This window comes from Schistocerca serialis, chromosome 3 (genome assembly GCF_023864345.2).
Source record: "Schistocerca serialis cubense isolate TAMUIC-IGC-003099 chromosome 3, iqSchSeri2.2, whole genome shotgun sequence".
Taxonomy (NCBI): Eukaryota; Metazoa; Arthropoda; class Insecta; order Orthoptera; family Acrididae; genus Schistocerca; species Schistocerca serialis.
The window spans coordinates 232,698,304-232,715,449 of record NC_064640.1 but is presented as its reverse complement, the minus strand read 5'-3'; the positions used below and the strand labels follow the sequence as shown (position 1 = coordinate 232,715,449).

General features: G+C 38.1%; 2 protein-coding genes across 6 annotated transcripts in view; both read left to right on the top strand.

Moving 5' to 3' along the window:
* Positions 1 to 17,146, top strand: part of LOC126469971 (uncharacterized) — a 382,949-nt gene that overhangs the window by 179,262 nt on the left and 186,541 nt on the right. Inside the window, exon 1 of one of the 3 annotated variants that reach the window (XM_050097410.1) lies at positions 5,404 to 5,525. The exons of the other annotated variants lie outside the window; for them this stretch is intronic. The gene's annotated coding sequence lies outside the window, so the exon portion shown is untranslated. Of the gene's footprint in view, positions 1 to 5,403; positions 5,526 to 17,146 lie in introns of those variants that run through there. 3 annotated transcript variants of the gene reach the window in all.
* The window catches only part of LOC126469972 (serine-rich adhesin for platelets-like), a 217,044-nt gene that overhangs the window by 178,826 nt on the left and 21,072 nt on the right, over positions 1 to 17,146 (top strand). The window contains exon 2 of one of the 3 annotated variants that reach the window (XM_050097413.1): positions 2,788 to 2,991. The exons of the other annotated variants lie outside the window; for them this stretch is intronic. The gene's annotated coding sequence lies outside the window, so the exon portion shown is untranslated. The remainder of the gene's footprint in view (positions 1 to 2,787; positions 2,992 to 17,146) is intronic. 3 annotated transcript variants of the gene reach the window in all.

Here is a 17,146-nt window from a genome sequence, read left to right as displayed (position 1 = left end):
ATTAGTTATGTGATCTAACCATCTAATCTTCAGCATTCTTCTGTAGCACCACATTTCGAAAGCTTCCATTCTCTTCTTGTCCAAACTATTTATTGTCCATGTTTCACTTCCATACATGGCTACACTCCATACAAATACTTTCAGAAACGACATCCTGACACTTAAATCTATACTCGATGTTAACAAATTTCGTTTCTTCAGAAACGCTTTCCTTGCCATTGCCAGTCAACATTTTATATCCTCTCTACTTCGACCATCATCAGTTATTTTGCTCCCCAAATAGCAAACTCCTTTACTACTTTAAGTGACTCATTTCCTAATCTAATTCCCTCAGCATCACCCGACTTAATTCGACTACATTCCATTATCCTCGTTTTGCTTTTGTTGATGTTCATCTTATATCCTCCTCTCAAGACACTGTCCATTCCATTCAACTGCTCTTCCAAGTCCTTTGCTGTCTCTTACAGAATTACAATGTCATCTGCGAACCTCAGCGTTTTTATTTCTGCTCCATGGACTTTAATACCTACTCAGAATTTTTCTTTTGTTGCTTTTACTGCTTGCTCAATATACAGATTGAATAACAACGGTGAGAGGCTACAACCCTGTCTCACTCCCTTCCCAACCGCTACCTCCCTTTCATGCCCCTCGGCTCTTATAACTGCCATCTGGTTTCTGTACAAATTGTAAATAGCCTTTTGCTCCCTGTATTTTACCTCTGCCACCTTTAGAATTTGAAAGAGAGTATTCCAGTCAACATTGTCAAAAGCTTTCTCTAAGTGCACAAATGCTAGAAATGTAGGTTTGGCTTTCCTTAATCTATTTTCTAAGATAAGTCGTAGGGTCAGAATTGTCTCACGTGTTCCAACATTTCTGCAGAATCCAAACTAATCTTCGCCGAGGTCGGCTTCTACCAGTTTTTCCATTCGTCTGTAAAGAATTCGCGTTAGTATTTTGCAGCTGTGACTTATCAAACTGACAGTTTGGTAATTTTCACATCTGTCAACACCCGCTTTCTTTGGGGTCGGAATTATTATATTCTTCTTGAAGTCTGAGGGTACTTCGCCTGTCTCATACATCTTGCTCACCAGATGGTAGAGTTTTGTCAGGACTGGCTCTCCCAAGGCCGTCAGTAGTTCCAATGAAATGTTGTCTACTCCCGGGGCCTTGTTTCGACTCAGGTCTTTCAGTGCTCTGTCAAACTCTTCACGCAGTATTGTATCTCCTATTTTGTCTTCATCTACATCCTCTTCCATTTCCATAATATTGTCCTCGAGTACATCGCCCTTGTATAGACCCTCTATATACTCCTTCCACCTTTCTGCTTTCCCTTCTTTGCTTAGAACTGGGTTTCCATCTGAGCTCTTGATATTCATACAAGAGGCTCTCTTTTCTCCAAAGGTCTCTTTAATTTTCCTGTAGGCAGTATCTATCATACCCCTAGTGAGATAAGCCTCTACATCCTTACATTTGTCCTCTAGCCATTCCTGCTTAGCCATTTTGCACTTCCTGTCGATCTCATTTTTGAGATGTTTGTATTCCCTTTTGCCTGCTTCATTTAGTGCGTTTTTATATTTTCTCCTTTCATCAATTAAATTCAATATTTCTTCTGTTACCCAAGGGTTTCTACTAGCCCTCGTCTTTTTACCTACTTGATCCTCGGCTGCCTTCACTACTTCATCCCTCAGAGCTACCCATTCTTCTTCTACTGTATTTCTTTCCTTCCTATCAATTGTTCCCTTATGCTCTCCCTGAAACTCTGTACAGCCTCTGGTTCTTTCAGTTTATCCAGGTCCCATCTCCTTAAATTCCCACCTTTTACCAGTTTCTTCAGTTTTAATCTAAAGTTCATAACCAATAGATTGTGGTCAGAGTCCACGTCTGCCCCTGGAAATGTCTAACAATTTAAAACCTGGTTCCTAAATCTCTGTCTTACCATTATATGATCTATCTGATACCTACTAGTATCTCCAGGATTCTTCCATGTATATACCTTCTTTCATGATTCTTGAACCAAGTGTTAGCTATGATTAAGTTATGCTCTGTGCAAAATTCTACCAGACGGCTTCCTCTTTCATTTCTCTCACCCAATCCATATTTACCCACTATGTTTCCTTCCCTCCCTTATCCTACTCTCGAATTCCGGTCACCCATGACTATTAAATTTTCGTCTCCCTTCACTACCTGAATAATTTCTTTTATCTCGTCATACAGTTCATCAATTTCATCATCATTTGCAGAGCTAGTTGGCATATAAACTTGTACTACTGTTGTAGGCATGGGCTTCGTGTCTATCTTGGCCACAATAATGCATTCACTATGCTGTTTGTAGTAGCTTACCCGCACTCCTATTTTTTTATTCATTATTAAACCGACTCCTGCATTACCCCTATTTGATTTTGTATTTATAACCCTGTATTCACCTGACCAAAAGTCTTGTTCCTCCGGCCACCGAACTTCACTAATTCCCACTATATCTAACTTCAACCTATCCATTTCCCTTTTTAAATTTTCTAACCTACCTGCCTGTTAAGGGAACTGACATTCCACGCTCCGATCCGTAGAACGCCAGTTTTCTTTCTCCTGATAATGACGTCCTGTTGAGTAGTCCCCGCCCAGAGATCCGAATGGGGGACTATTTTACCTCCGGAATATTTTACCCAAGAGGAAGCCATCATCATTTAATCATACAGTAAAGCTGCATGCCCTCGGGGAAAAATGACGGCTGTAGTTTCCCCTTGCTTTCAGCCGTTCGCAGTACCACAACAGCAAGGCCATTTTGGTTAGTGTTACAGGGCCACATCAGTCAATCATCCAGACTGTTGCCCCCGCAACTACTGAAAAGGATGCTGCCCCTCTTCAGGAACCACACATATGTCTGGCCTCTCAACAGATACCTACGATACGGCCATCTGTATCGCTGAGGCACGCAAGCCTCCCCACCAACGGCAAGGTCCGTGGTTCATGGGGGTAGGAGTTGTCGCATACCAGGTACAATTCCTACGGTAAAGACAGTTCCATTTCACTGTTACTCAGTTTAAGATATTTACCAAATTGTTCAGTTCACAGTGCTTTGTTTTATGATATATAAATTGCTCTTCAGACCCAGATACATTTCCATCACCAACCACACATCATCTTAAAAAGTAGAGTGGATTGGAGATTTTTGTAGTCGTTTTAATAATTAATATGTTGGCCTTAATGGGGAACAACTGTTCTTGTTAAACATATCACTCCACTCTGGTTAAGCTAAATAAATAACCGTACAAGAAGGAAATCTCTCTCTCTCTCTCTCTCTCTCTCTCTCTCTCTCTTTCTCTCTCTCTCTCTCTCTCTCTCTCTCTCTCTTTCTCTCTAACACCCGCTGTTGGCTTTGGCTTGTTGAGGGAGAGGCCAGTGTCTTAATTACGTATTTGGAACACTTTTATGATTCACAGAAAACTGGTTTTGCTTCCTATTTCAAATTAAATAACATGCCATTCACTTTAACAGCAGTGGGTAATCAATTATTTCATGTGATGGAATTCCCTTTGTGATTTCTCCCTGGCAAATTGTTGATGTCACTCTGCAAATTATTTTTTATTTCTGTTCATTCATCCAAGGATCATCTCGCAATGATACAGGGTTTGTCGAGGTAATACAGTGCCAATCAGCAGAGCAAAATACATCACACAGCACGTATAACATGCTTCAAGAGGATAGGCAGGTAGCATATGGGAATAGGACAGGTGAATGACAGTGGCCTAGTTTAAGGAACCATCATGGCATTTGCCATAGGGATCTAGGAAAACCACATAAAACCCTAATCAGAATGGCTGGACAGAGCAGCTCCATCATCATCAATATGAGGTCAGCATCCTAACAGCTGTATTGCCTCATTTGGCAGACGTAACTGTTATGCTTTATACAGCTTCACACATGATCCTTGTGAAAGCGGTAAACCCTAACCCTGTATTGAAATGTGACAAGGCACCATTCATTACTATCCACTACTCTGTGTCCTCTAAGTAATCTTGAATTGTGCAATATGCATTACTTGTGAAGAACATTTTAGCTGCCTTGTTAAACAAATGTGTTTTAGTAATCTTTTCCGCTACCTTTGGCAATTTGCTACACAATTTTATGCCCTGGTTCACTGCTTTGGGTTTTTGGTTCTTTTTCCTGTTTGAATTTAACTCCAAACTAGCTCTTGTTCCATGATTAGGAATAGAACTATTAGTGCAGTATTTATTAATATTTTGTCCGATATGCGCCACAGATTGATGTACACACTCAATTGGTACAGTAAGGATGCCTAATTTTTTAAGTAGCTCTTTACTCTTTACAGTGGGCCCGACTGCTACTTTCAGTTAAAATTATTATTATTATTATTATTATTATTATTATTATTATTATTACTATTATTATGGCCTTTTTTGCAATTGGAAAAACTTGTGTCCTTGTTTTGTGACTTCGATCCCCACAAAAGAATCCCATAGCTAAGAACTGAGTATATGTAGACATAATATGTCACAACATTGGCTGTTACGACCTGACGCTAACACCCCAAAAACATAATATGTTGATGACATTATCTTTGCCAGTATCCTTGTACATACTATAATAGCTGACAATCAATGTCCATCCCTAAAAACTTTGTTGTTTGCTACACAATCTACGTGTTTATTATCCTTAATGTGACAAGAGTTGGTTCCTCTCTTTATGCTCAAATGCATACTGTTTGTTTTCGTTTTGTTGTGCAATAATTTATTACATACTGCCCAATTGTAAACATCATTTAGCATTTCATCCACTTTCTCTAACAGGCGTTCTCATGTCTTATCAGTGACTACGATGTTGATGTCATCAGCAAAGAGAACTTTTTTTCCATGTCTTGCTTATGTGGAATGTGATTTATGTATCTTATCTGAATGTTGTTTTACCAAACATTTATCATCAGCAGATGGTTGAACATTCTTCACCTTTTGCATCTTCTTTTTGAAGTGAGACTAAAACCAGTCATTCGCTGTCCCGCTTATACCTAGCTTGCTCAATAGTATTTTATGGTCAGAGGTGTCAAAAGCCTTGGACAAGTCTAAGAAATTGCCTGTAACACAATCATTGTTTTTGAGAACATCGGGTACCATCTTCATGAATTCTGCAATGGGTGTTGTTATACTTCTTCTACTTCTGAATCTAAACTGTGCTTCATTAAGGATGGTTTGTTTATTCATATAGTTCATCAGTCTATCTTTCGTGATTGTTTCAGTTATTTTTGAGAATAGTGAAAGTGGCTATTAGTTTCCAGTTCTCTCCGCATTACCTTTCTTTAGCAATGGCTCCACCCATGCTTGCTTTAGTTATTCTGGGAAAAAACTCCTGAACTAAAAGATTCATTTATTGTGTTTGTTAACGGGTGTTGTATGCACGCCTTCAGAACAGAGACGGGAACCTCATCTATGCCTGCTGACTATTGTTGTGCTGTATTCCTAACTTCAAAATCTGTTGAGGGAAACATCATGATTGTGAATGCTGTGGAAGCCTTTGTGGGTGCTAAATGTGTTTTAGAAAGATTTTTCTGCACCGTCTTTGCAATGCCAGAGAAATAATCATTTACAAACATTCCTAATTGCTGCGGACTTCCTGTTATTCTGTCCTCATTTTTGATGTGTGTACTATTATCCCTGTGTCTGCCCTCTCCAACTTCATGGTTTATAACCTTCCACACCACTTTGCTTTTATTTACTGAATTACATAATAACTTGTCATTGAATGGTTTTTTCTTTGGTTTTTTAAATATAATATATTTTTTAAATACCCGTGATAGTGTTTAAGGATATGTGGGTTAGTGCAATGCTCTTGCAAGGAACTAAGAAAATTGAGTGTCTGTGAGAACTTTCTAAAACCTGCAGTTACCCATCTGTTTTCCTATCTGCAGCAGTAGGAATGTCTACTTTTGTAAGTGTCACCTCAAAAATTAATTTAAATAATGTGCAAAATTTAGAGGTCTTAGCATCTACATTGCTTTCCGTATACATTTCATCTCAGGTTAGATTTGCCAGTATATAGAAAAAGTATCTACCTTATGATCTGAGACGATCCTCTTGTAGGCCTGCAGTTTCACAGGTTTCATTGAGCATGAGATTTTCACTCTGCAGCAGAGTGTGCACTGATATGAAACTTCCTGGCAGATTAAAACTGTATGCCGGACCGAAACTCGAACTCGAGACCTTTGCCTTTTGCGGGAAAGTGCTGTACCAACTGAGCTACCCAAACACGACTCATGCCCGGTACTCACAGCTTTACTTCTGCAGGAGAGCTTCTGTAAAGTTTGGAAGGTAGGAGACGTCGATACTGTCAGAAGTGAAGCTGTGAGGACGGGGCGAGTCGTGTTTGGGTAGCTCAGTTGGTAGAGCACTTTCCCGCGAAAGGCAAAGGTCCAGAGTTCGAGTCTCGGTCCGGCACACAGTTTTAATATGCCAGGAAGTTTCTTTGAGCATGTTTTTAGCTCTATTATCTGACAGTAATAATTTGAAATGCCATGCTCTCTTATAAATACCTTACAGTTTTCCCTGTCAGTGCCCATAAGTACGTGGTCAAAAATTGAAACTGAACTTTTTAAAATCATCGTTGCAGTGTTTACCATTCTTCTCACACCGAAAGTGTTCAAAATGTTTAGGAAGCTGTTGCTAATTTTGCCCTGATCTTCTGTGTTGACATTCATGTCTCCACATATTGTTATGCTAGTTTTCGTGATTGAGACCCTCTCCAGGATTACTGTTATCTGAGTTTTTTTTTAAAAAAGCAAGCTTCTTACACCCTATATTGTGTGTTGGTTTGCGAGACAGTAAATTGGAGGAAGCAGATATTTCAATAGAAAATTGAGAACACGTATTAGAACACATGCAAATTGCTGTATGGCTGTGGACACTTATTAGAACACTATAGATTAAGGTTTGTTTTCCACTCACAGGCTCTATATGGTAATAATTACTGCAAATGCAATTTATTAGTAGTGTAATGTTAACTTGGCAGCCATTGGGGGAATGGTGTTTACAGGGCTGAATGATATTCCTAGATTCTTTCTTGGAGTTTCCCAAGTATGTTTCGCGTGAGTTATTTTTAGTATATGTTACCTGAAGCTTCTATATATTTCTGCCATGCTGCAGATTTCATGTTAGTCAGACTTGATGAGAATCTATTGAAACTGAGCTGTGTGCCAGTATAGGTCACTGGGTGACCCACTGGTAAACTGAAGCCTGGTCTTTGCTCTACCTCGTATTGAAATTACATGACCCATTGCTCAACTAAAGCCTGGTCTTTGCTGTACCTCATATTGAAATTACATGAGCACACATTTATAATTAACTGTGAACAATTTCCCTCCAATACATTGTTTGCTCTATGTTTCAGTATGGCCCTGAATGTGCGATACTAGTATCATTTTCAAATGATGAAAAATGGAGTTATCTGTTGCACTGAATAGTGAATTATTGATATGTGTATTGGGAAAACAAATGGAGCAAATGCAGTGGTGGTTCAGTGTTAGACAGACTACTGGGTTAGAAATAGCTAATGAAACATGGCCAGAAATTAAAAACATAGAAAATTCTTTATGGATAAGCTTCTATGAAACAATCTATCCCACTCCCCAATAGTGTAAAGAGTTTGTTACTGACTCATTCATAGTAGATTACAGTGCACTTTGAGGTTTCTCTCAATGGAGAACACTGTACACCTGAGACCTCAGAAAAAAATATAATTTCTTCAGGGTATAGAAAGACATTCATTTACTAAAAGGCTCCTGAAAATTATTTTGACTAGATATCTTAGTTTTACAACAGCACTTGTGAGAGTTCTAAACTTTTTACTCATTTGGAGTATTTAAAGCTCTATTTTCATCTTACCACATTCCAAGGAGGATATATTTCAAACTGTGTGCCGCACTGAAACTTGAACTCAGGACCTTCGTCTTTTGCAGGCAAGTGCTCTACTGTCTGAGCTACCCAAGCACGACTCAACCCCCCATCATCGCAGCCTTATTTCTGCCAGTATCTTGTCTCCTACCTTCCAATCTTCACAGAAGCTCTCCTGCAAACCTTGTAGAACTGGCACCCCAGAGAGACAGGATATTGCGGAGACACGGCCTAGCCACAGCCTGGACGATGTTTCCAGAATGAGATTTTTACCTCGCAATATCCTTTCCTCTAGGAGTGCTAGTTGTGCAAGGTTCGCAGTAGAGGTTCTGTGAAGTTTCCAAGGCAGGAGATGAGATACTGGCAGAAATCAGTCTGTGAGGATGGAGCGTGAGTCGTGCTTGGATAGCTCAGACTGTAGAGCACCTGCCTGCAAAAGGCAAAGGTCCCGAGTTTGAGTCTCAGTCCGTCGGTGCACAGTGTTAATCTGCCAGGAAGTTTCATAGCAGCGAACACTCCACTGCAGAGTGAAAATCTCATTCTGGAAGGATGTATTTCGTGAGACCTCTGTAGCAATATGTATGGGAACCTTTCAAAGTTGTATACCGGGCAGTGATTAGGTGGCTTGTGAAGTACAAGCAGTCATGAACCTGAGTGAGAATTGTATAACTCTTTTTCACAGCTGCCATTTTTAGAATTCCATGTTTCTGTGCCTATTTATTGATGGGATGCAGCCTCTTTCTGAATGTGGAAGTTTTGGCAATGATATGGAAATTTTGCCAATAATGGTATCTCATATACCTTGTACAGCTGTTTTAAAATGTTAGATCTTTTTATACTGTCATGAATCAATAGTCTAATGAGTTGTACAGTATATCAGTGTGTGATGTGATATGATAAAATACAGACAACCAAAGTTAAAATGATGGTGGTTGTAATATTAGATAGCACCTTCTTATGATTGTAATCATAATAGTTTGTTGAGATGAAAGCTGGATTTTCTCTGTGTATTCTGTAAGTGACTATTTTTGTGTTCAGTTAGTATTATTCTTGATTTGAGGCTGCATTTTGTGTTGGACACATCATAGTTCACTTAGAAGAGCTGGGGAATGGGAAGTAGCTAAAAATCTTACTGATGTCAGTAAAAAAAAAATATTATGTCTGTGTTATGATTATGGTCATAACTTCAAAAATAATGAGCATGTCTATAGTGCTATTTAAGAGGTGTCTGGTTGTCCGAATGATGACTACTTGTGACAGCTACACCATTGTAAATCTGATAAATAAATTTGCCTAAAATATCCAGATTAGCCAGTAAAGTTTCAAAGGGATTTTTCTAAGGCATGGCACTCACAAGAGTGAGAAAAGTTGAAAATCTTCCTTTAGGTTTACACTCAGGGAAAACATATTGTATAAATATGACAAACTGTGAAGTTCTGGAAAGCTTTCTAACTTGTTCATGGTAAACACAGAAGTAAATCATTCTGAATATTTTTCAAAGTACCATTTCAACTAACTTCTGTTTATATTTCTTTTATTATACATGGGCACAAACAAGTAAGCAAAATAACATCCATTTTTCAGTTACAGATTCCTCCAAATTGACAATTCTGTCATGATTCACTTCCTAAATAACTTAGCTTCTGGCATTGGTCAGTCAAAGTGTATGACGAGGATCTTGTCTTTGAGCAAGATTTAAGTTAAGTTACTTTACCTAAACAACTGCATTGAATTTTCACACCCCTAAACAACTGCATTGAATTTTCACACTTTTAATCACATGCTAGACATTGCACACATGAAAAATTGTGTTTTCCAACTGTGAAACTCCGTTAAAAAAAAAATTTGCTCGTGCAAGTTTTGGTGACTTCACTGACACTAACAACAGTAACTCATGTCCATCATTGTAGATTGGAAAATTGTATCATATGATGTTCCTTTCTGCTCGATATTTAACGAATGGTGGTTCATCCTTCGCTGCAATGGGTTAATGAAACCAAATTGAAACATTTGTTCTTGAGAAAATTTGGCACTACATAAAGACTGTAATGTGCTTTTATTTTTTTTCTGTACATTATTGGAAAAGCACTCTCATAAAATTTGAAAATGTCTACAGCAGTGCATTGAATTCACCATCAACAATATGTGCTCTATAAAATCTCTCTTTTTATAATGTTTGCTTATTTTTTATTCTATGAAAGAAGTTCTTAGAACAAGTCAGGCCTCCTCTAGAACTTATTAGCAGAAAAAAATCACAATAATAAAATATTGAGCTGTGAATTTTTAATATGAAAATTCAATGCAATAATAAAGAAATTAATGCAGCAAAAGAATTTACTGTTTTCGCAACTATTAATAGTGGGCAAGAAAAGAACACTGTAGGGAGTTGATTTATTCCACGCACTACATTTCAAAATATATCTTCCATCTGTGTGTTTAGGTGAAGTGTTTATATAATTTCTGTTAAAAACACGTGCAGTTGGAAGGTACCTTCTGAAACATTTATTGTTAGCGGTACGAAGGTGTGCTGAGAAGTAATGTCTCAGTTTTTTTTTTTTTTATGTGAAAGCCCTTTAAGGTTATTAAATAAAACAAACTTCATTAACATTCTATATCTTTATTCATCATGTCTACATTTTTAGTTTTCACTGTAGTCATCCTGGCAACAAACACATTTCACCCAATGAGAGACCAGTTTGATGATACTCTCACTGTAGAATGTTTGACTTTGTTGGAACCACAGTCTCACCTCTGCTTGCACTGCTTCATCCCTGTCAAAGTGAAGTCCTCCAAGGTAAGGTTTGGAAACAGATGAAAATCAGATGGGGCCAAGTTGGGACTGTACGGAGGATGACAATGAATCCAAGGCATCCAATTGTTGCAGATGTCGCAGTGCACTTGTGTGGTCTGGCATTGTCATGCTGAAGGAGATGGTGCACCATGTGTGAACAAACTCTTCTGCGGTTAGAAATTCAACTACAGAATGCTGTTTCTCACACACCGACATAGTTATGTTAAACGCCACCATGTTACACACTATAGTTGCAATTTGTGTCAGTGAAGTGTGAAAGTTGACAGAATAAGGTGCATGACATGTGATACCTCAACCAAAATTGCAAACAGAATAAAAAATTCAGAGACATTAATTTTCAGCACACACTAGTAAATCAACCCTAGCAAAGGTTGGAAATTTTATCATTGCATACTCATGTTGCCATGGTCATCACCATTTCCTGTGAAGATGGACACGTGTCTAAAGAGGAATGTGTCACCCATGGCCATGACTAAGAACTATTGTGGCATTTGCATGGAATAATTTGAAATTTGAATAAACCTTCAAAGATCCAAACCAGGATGGTCAGATCAAGTAAACACATCTGTATTCTCTGTAAATGCACTTCTTTAAATACTTTTTCACACATTAAAATAAGCTGAAATAACCATAATACAGTTAAGTGGACTCAAAGTAGTAATACGTGCACAGTATTATGTAATGCTACATGAGAATTTACCTGTTTCTACAAATCTTATTAGTGTGCTAGGACACAGGAACGTAATTAATAACTTACTTTCTCATAACACAATGAAGCAGGTCTAATGAGTTCCTACAGAGACTAATTTTAGTGGTTTGTAGGAAGTTGAATGGGTAATTCTGTTTCAAATAGCAGGGTTGATCTAATTTCTTGTGTATCTGTGTACTCTTATATCTGCCTTTATGCCATCCATTGTTAAAACCTGTACATAATGAATTGGTAACCCATTTTTAATGTCTGGAAGAGTGAACACATCTACCTAAGAGGTATAAACGAAAATATTTTCTGCTACTGTCCTGTTATTTTCCAGTTGGGAAATTCAATGTGGGAGGCAAATGGAATCCAGAAAGAGGATGTTGGATTTATCTCTTCTTATCATAATAGCGCTAGGATTCTCACATACAACTACAGTCTAGAAAGTCTGCTCATAAATTTTATAAAGTTAAAATTAAGGGTTGTATAATGATTCTTCTTACAAGCAAAAACCCAAAGACAACTGTCATCAGTTATTTTGATCCCCAAATAGCAAAACTCCTTTACTACTTTAAGTGTCTCATTTCCTGATTTAATTCCTTCAGCATCACCCGACTTAATTTGACTACATTCCATTATCCCTGTTTTGCTTTTGTTGATGTTCATCTTATATCCTCCTTTCAAGACACTGTCCATTCCGTTCAACTGCTCTTCCAAGTCCTTTGCTGGTGCTGACCGAATTACAATGTCACACACACAATAAAAACAAATGTCACACCTAAGAATGTATGGTACAGCCTGCATTTATTTGCTCTCAAAGCAAGCTTCCACACTTCTCACTCCCTTGCAGTTTTGTTCTAGAAACATGTAAATATGTTAGAGAGAAACAAAAACTTTAACATAAATGAGCGTGATACCAGGCAGCCTCTGTGTGGAGTCAGTAAGGACATCAGCCTGTAAAACCTTTACTACAAATAGTGTTACAGAAACTCCAGATAGGAATATCAACAATTTAGGAAAAGACATTGTTACTTAGTTTAAAAAAGACACATGAAGTGAAGTGACAGACAGTTACAATTAAGACACTTACATAAAGATTTTGGTCACAGCCTTCATCAGCTAAAGAGAAACACACACCATTCATATGCACAAGCAAGCACACCCTATGCGGGCATGACTGCCAACTCCAGCATTCCGGCCAGAGATGATGGAGTCGGCAGTCTTTTGTGCGTAAGATGTGCTAGCTTGTGTGTATGAGTGGTGTGTGTTTCTCTTTTGCTGATAAAGGCTTGTATGTGAGTGTCTTTTTAATTGTGCCTGTATGCAACTTAATGTGTCTGCCTTTTGCTAAGTACAAATCTGCCTTTTTCTATAATGTTTGTAGAAGTGGACAATGGTCTGCCACAAAAAATAAGTTATTAACCCATTTTCACTTTTTATAAATCTCTAAGACCATTTTTATTAGATCGTGGCTTTTAGTCAGTGACAGAATTTTCAGACCATGTTAAGTGCAGCAGCCCTGAAGCAAGAACATGCAAAAACAGCTAATGCTGCTAAAGCAAGATGTAATAGAATTAATTATGGGAGGGGGAGGTTGGCAAAGCTTATAGGTGACAGCATAGGTGGGGTTGGTGGGATCACTCATGGGAAAATTCCTGCAGTAGTGGGTGTTAGAGCTGCACCTTTTTTGGATTGAAGTCAGCTGATAGGTATTCCTGCTTAAGGGAAGTCTCTCTAACAAGGGAATCACTTTTGACAAAGCTTAGGTATCCGAGTAATCAGGGAATTAGTATATTTCATCAAAATATACAAGGTATTAGAGATAAAGTTAGTGAACTGCTTATAGATGTTGACTCTGAAATTATTGGTATATCTGAACACTTCTTAAATAAGGAGATAATTCAGAGGCTTCCTTTACCAGGATACAGGTTGGCTGGCAGCTTTTCGAGGAGCTCTTTGCTGTGTGGGGGAGTAGCCATGTATGTGAAAAACGGCATCCCATTTGAGTCAATTGACGTTTCAAAGTACTGCACTGAAAAGGTGTTTGAATGTTGTGCAGGTGTGGTTAAATTTAACAGAGCTAAACTTCTAACTGTTGTTATTTATAGATCCCCAGACTCCGATTTCACAACATTTTTGCTAAAGCTAGAGGAGGTTCTTGGTTCACTTTATAGGAAATACAAAAAGTTAGTTATATGTGGTGACTTCAATATTAATTGTATAAGTGATTGTGCAAGGAAGAGGATGCTGGTAGACCTCTTTAATTCGTATAATCTTATGCAAACCGTATTCTTTCCAACGAGAGGGCAAGGGAACAATAGAACAACCATAGACAACATTTTTGTTCATTCCTCATTACTAGAAGGCCATTCTGTTAGCGAAAAGGTGAATGGCCTTTCAGAGCATGATGCACAAATTTTAACTTTAAAAGATTTTTGTGCTGCAACACGTGTTAAATATAGTCATCAGCTGTTCAGGAAAGCTGATCCAGTTGCTGTAGAGACCTTTGTAAACCTTATAAAGGAACAAGAGTGGCAAGATGTTTATAGCGCTGATACAGTAGACTATAAATATAATGCTTTTCTCAAGACTTTTCTCATGCTCTTTGAAAGTTGCTTTCCGCTAGAATGTTTAAAACAGGATACTGGCACAAACAGGCAGCCTGGGTGGCTGACTAGATGGATAAGAACATCTTGTAGAACAAAGTGGCAGTTATATCAAAACGTTAGAAACAGTCAAAATCTAAATGCAGCAGCCCATTACAAACAGTATTGTAAGGTGCTTAAAAATGTTATTACGAAGGCAAAAAGTAAGTGGTATGCAGATAGAATAGCTAAGTCTCAGGATAAAATTAAAACCATATGGTCAGTCGTAAAGGAAGTTGCTGGTCTGCAGAGACAGGTCGAGGATATAGAATCAGTGCGTAGTGGGAATGTCCGTATTACTGATAAGTCACATATATGTACAGTATTTAATAATCACTTTCTGAATATAGCAGGTGAACTAAATAGAAACCTAGTCCCAACAGGGAATCATATAGCGCTCTTAGAAAAAAGTGTTCAGAGACTGTTACCTGAAATGCTCCTCCATGATACTGACAAGAGGGAGATTGAGTTAATAATTAAATCACTAGAGACCAAGAACTCTCACTGATATGACGGGGTGCCTAGCAGAATACTGAATTATTGTTCTATGTATGTTAGCCCAGTTCTCAGGCATATCTGTAACTTTTCCTTCAGGAGTGGTCGGTTTCCTGACTGATTAAAGTACTCGGTAGTGAAGCCACTTTATAAAAAGGGAAACATTGATAATGTTGACAATTTTAGACCTATTTCTATTCCATCGGTGTTTGCTAAAGTTATCGAGAAGGTTGTATATTCAAGGTTACGGGAGCATTTAAATTCACATAATTTGCTGTCAAATGTTCAGCTTGGTTTTAGAAATGGTTTAACAACTGAAAATGCTATATTCTCTTTTCTCTGTAAGGTTTTAGATGGATTAAATAAAAGATTGAAAACGCTAGGTGTTTTCTTTGATTTAACGAAGGCTTTTGACTGTGTTGACCACAAAATATTACTGCAGAAGTTGGACCATTATGGAGTAAGGGGAGTAGCTTACAATTGGTTCGTCTCTTACTTTAAGAACAGAAAGCAGGAGGTAATTCTCTGCAATATTGAGAGTGGTAGTGATGTTCAGTCCCAATGGGGCACTGTTAAGTGGGGCGTTCCCCGAGGGTCGGTGCTGGGGCCACTGCTGTTTCTTATTTATATAAATGATATGCCTTCTAGTATTACAGGTGATTCAAAAATATTTCTGTTTGCTGATGACACCAGCTTGATTGTGAAGGATCTTGTGTGTAATATTGAAACAGTAACAAATAATGTAGTTCATGAAATAAGTTCGTGGCTTGTGGAAAATAATTTGATTCTAAATCACAGTAAGACTCAGTTTTTACAGTTTCTAACTCACAATTCAACAAGAACCAATATTTTGATCAGACAGAATAGGCATATTATAAGCAAGACGGAACAGTTCAAGTTCCTAGGCGTTCGGATAGATAGTAAGCTGTTGTGGAAAGCCCATGTCCAGGATCTTGTTCAGAAGCTTAATGCTGCTTTATTTGCCATTAGAACAGTATCTGAAATAAGTGACACTTCAACACGAAAAGTAGTCTACTTCGCATATTTTCATACGCTTATGTCGCATGGTATTATTTTTTGGGGTAATTCTTCTGATTCAAAAAGGGTATTTTTGGCTCAGAAACAGGCTGTTCGAGCTATATGTGGTGTAAGTTCGAGAACCTCTTGTCGACCCCTATTCAAAAATCTGGGAATTCTGACATTGCCCTCACAGTATATATTTTCTTTAATGTCGTTTGTTGTTAGCAATATTAGCCTATTTCCAAGAGTTAGCAACTTTCACTCAGTTAATACTAGGCAGAAATCAAATCTGCATGTAGAATGCACTTCCTTGACTCTTGTGCAGAAAGGAGTGCAGTATTCTGCTGCATCCATTTTCAATAAGCTACCACAAGAACTCAAAAATCTTAGCAGTAGCCCAAACTCTTTTAAGTCTAAACTGAAGAGTTTCCTCATGGCTCACTCCTTCTATTCTGTCGAGGAGCTCCTGGAAGAGCTAAAAAATTAAGCAAATTCCAGTGCTACATTGTTGATTTTCTTCATTTAAACTTAAGACTTCTCCTTAATTTGGTCCCACGGAACAATAAATAAATAAATAATACAATGTATTCTGATTTCTGATGTTACTTAACGTGTGTGTGTGTGTGGGGGGGGGGGGGGGGGGTGGGGGCGGGCATGTGCACGCTAGTGTGCATGCTCTTGCTCAAATGACATCCCACAATCTGTAAACATTTACTGGATTAATAAAGAATTTTAATTTGTACCGGCAAGAATATGCAATGGCAGCATTTATATACAAACAATCATAATTCACATCTGTGTGGCTTGCAGCTGTAGCATTGTGGATCATATCAGATCAGTAGATTGTAGCTATTCATGTAGATAACTTTGGCTGATGGCATGATATAATTTTCCTGCTAAAATCAGAGATTCATTTACTTCAGCAACAGTTCCGTGGTATCAAAAGGTCGTTGATGGCACTAGTAAACTGTGCTGTGTATCCAGCAGAATTTGGTATGTTGTATGTTTTAAAGTTACTGTTGAATGTCTTCTTCCATCTGCTGAAGTGTCCATAGCATATTTATGATGGTTAATGGGTACTGTGAAGAGACTTTAATATCTGGAGGTGTATAAAGACAGCAGCCTACTTCTCTTTAGATATCCCATCAGTGTGGCTTTTCACCAGTTACAAAGTGCAGTGATCCTTTGCAGGAGGACTGGACACATGGTCAGGATGCATATGTTCAAATTCCAGTCAGACTGACCTGTTGCATGTTGTCTGTTTTTGCTCTTACCAGTGCAGGTTAAGTCTGGGACCCTGGGTCAGAGAAAGTATAGTACAAGAAATCTTATACATCAGATTTTATTTTAAACAAGCCATTTACTAATTTTTATATGATTTGTTTACATTCATAGGTCTAAACAGGAATGTACTGTCAGCTGCTCAGTAGTTTACCCTGGCAGTGTCTTTATGAGTTGACTTCCAGATGAAATTACTGTCTTTGACAAAGGAATCTGTACAATCCTAAAGGAGCAGATGATGTGCATTTGTTGGAATAATTTACTCATTTGCTGTGATGCCTTGGGTGATATATAGATCATTCAA